The sequence below is a fragment of the Scylla paramamosain genome, chromosome 17 (assembly GCF_035594125.1).
Source record: "Scylla paramamosain isolate STU-SP2022 chromosome 17, ASM3559412v1, whole genome shotgun sequence".
NCBI classification, from domain to species: Eukaryota; Metazoa; Arthropoda; class Malacostraca; order Decapoda; family Portunidae; genus Scylla; species Scylla paramamosain.
Window position 1 is genome coordinate 13,967,501 of NC_087167.1, and position 2,500 is coordinate 13,970,000.

General features: G+C 39.4%; 1 protein-coding gene across 1 annotated transcript in view; it reads right to left on the reverse strand.

The window, feature by feature from the left end:
- The window catches only part of LOC135108501 (uncharacterized), a 128,595-nt gene that overhangs the window by 121,840 nt on the left and 4,255 nt on the right, over nt 1-2,500 (reverse strand). Inside the window, exon 2 of the mRNA XM_064019585.1 lies at nt 1,868-2,500. This exon is cut by the window's right edge and continues 222 nt beyond it. The gene's annotated coding sequence lies outside the window, so the exon portion shown is untranslated. The remainder of the gene's footprint in view (nt 1-1,867) is intronic.

Consider the following 2,500-nt stretch of genomic DNA (forward strand, 5'->3'; position numbering starts at 1 on the left):
CCTATCAGTTGGAGTGTAGTCAGTCCTATCCTGTACTTCACCTGTTATCTGACCTCCTCAACACGTGGCCTGTCTATCTCCATTCTAGCCCTTTTTAAAATTCTCTATAGTCTCCTTATGTTCATTGTTCGCTTATTCATGGTCATATTTCCCTTTTTCTTAAAATAGTTATCCTCAATATAGACCTTTTCATTGTTAAGTTATTCTCGACTGATTAATTTTGTTAGCTTCCACTTTGCGATCTAAAGGTCATAGCTGAAAGTCGCCGCTAATCAAAGGTTTGTGTTGCCTGCGTGTGGCGGTCCTTGTGACCTGAGCTGCTTTGAAAGAGGAGTATCGACCTATTTTCTAGAGTAAACTTTCTCTCTCTCTCTCTCTCTCTCTCTCTCTCTCTCTCTCTCTCTCTCTCTCTCTCTCTCTCTCTCTCTCTCTCTCTCTCTCTCTCTCGGGAGCGGCAAAATATCGGGTTTCTTTCCCCCTCCTCTTTGTTCTTATGACTGAACATTAAGAAAATAATTACATGAAAAAACTCAGTATATCGAGGCATCTACAATATACTTCATTTATTTATTCATTTTTTTATTTTATTTTATTTATTTATTTATATTTTTTTTCGGAAGCGGCAAAATAGCAGGCTTTTTTTTTCCCCCTTTTTTGTCCCTATGGCCGAACTCATGCGCGCATTAAGAAAATAATGATGATAAAAAAATATTAAAAAAAATCACATCTACGATTATTACGAGTAGAATATATTCCATCCATTCTACAGGGCTGCATTCTATTTTTTTTTTTTTTTTTATTTGACTAAAGATATCTCCGAGAACAATTATACGTATTTATCAGTTTCATTGGTGCCACATTATGATTCCTACTACTGATGAGCCAAGAGAGAAGTCTGATCAGTCATTCAGGCCCAATTAACCTACTTCTTGGGACACACAAAATTAATACTGCTCAGTCAGTCAACCTATCATCTTTGCTTTTTTTTTTTTTTTGTTTTACATTTTATTTTCAGTATTGATGATATTGGTTTGTATATTAATGTTATATATATTTATTTCTTATTTAAAATATGTTATTTCTAAACATATTTCAACACCTTCCATGTTGAGATCAGTGAACATAAATCCTCTACTAACTCATCTATGGTTTATGGATGATACCTTCCGTAAACATCCCATAGTTTTATGACAATACACAATTGACGATAATCACAGTAATTGAAGATAAACTTCTTTTTTTTTTCTATACTTTTCATTTGTTTTTCTTTTCAGAAGTCTAAGGCTCAGCGTGTGTTGTGGAATGGCTGGCAGCACGAGAGGCTGTCTGGGACGTGGAAAACATTGCTATTACCGAGGCCATGAGGGAAATCGTGTGGAACCAACAACTTAACAGCACGAGAGTCGCAACCGCAGCCTACAGAACATGTGTGTGTGTGTGTGTGTGTGTGTGTGTGTGTGTGATCAACCATGTCTGGCGTCCATACACAAGTTTCCTCCTTATATATACAGCAACCCCCTTCGACTCACTTCCTCCTTGTTAAAATTCAGGACCCGTAAGATATTAATGTACACTGAACCTAACGCTTTTTAGTTTAGAGCCAAGAAATTACGTTGCCAGTATAGGCAAGACATGAAGGTACTCGAGGGAATAATGCATGTAAAAACTACTGGAACAATTTAAGGATACACATGTGGAAAAAAAAAATCAAGGTTATCGAGTCCACTTTGACATACTTGGATAAAAACACATTAAAAACACATTATGTACATACCATCACACACACACACACACACACACACACACACACACACACACACACACACACACACACACAAGAAACAGCAAAAAATTATCTGCTTCCTACCTTACTACCGGGTGTCTGGTGATGAGAAGGGCAGCTATGCACAGGTGGGAGGGAGGACAGGGCGTGCTGGGGCTGGGGTGTTGCTTCTGTTGTTGTTGCTGCTGCTGCTGGTGTTGATGTCAGTGGTGGTGATGATGGTGGCAGACGCGAAGCTCCTACACACATACACACACACAAACCACAGAGCGGCACAATCGCGGAGTGTTTCACCGTGACTATTTTTTTTTTTCCCTTCACACTGATTTCCCTCACCGATGTTTTTCGTATTTTCCGGCTTCACTAATTTTCCTTCAACGTACACTTTTTTTTCTTTCCCTCCGTCAGGCAACATGCGGGTTGTGTATCAAAGTAACGCAATTTATTTTCATGCTTCCTTCACACTTCCTCTTCCTCTTTCACATACCTACACTTTAATTTTCTCACACACTTTCCTGGTCATTTACAAGTATGATATTATATTATCCAGACAGGGAACACTTCTAGCACACGCCAGCACTATATATCCATCCTGTGGTCGTATATTTTCAGCTTGATAAAGTAATGTTACACGTGCTTCCGCAAATTATCAACTCTACAGCGCTGGTCCCGGGGGTCTCCAGGCAGCGGCCGGGACGGAAGCGGCCCATTAGCCTC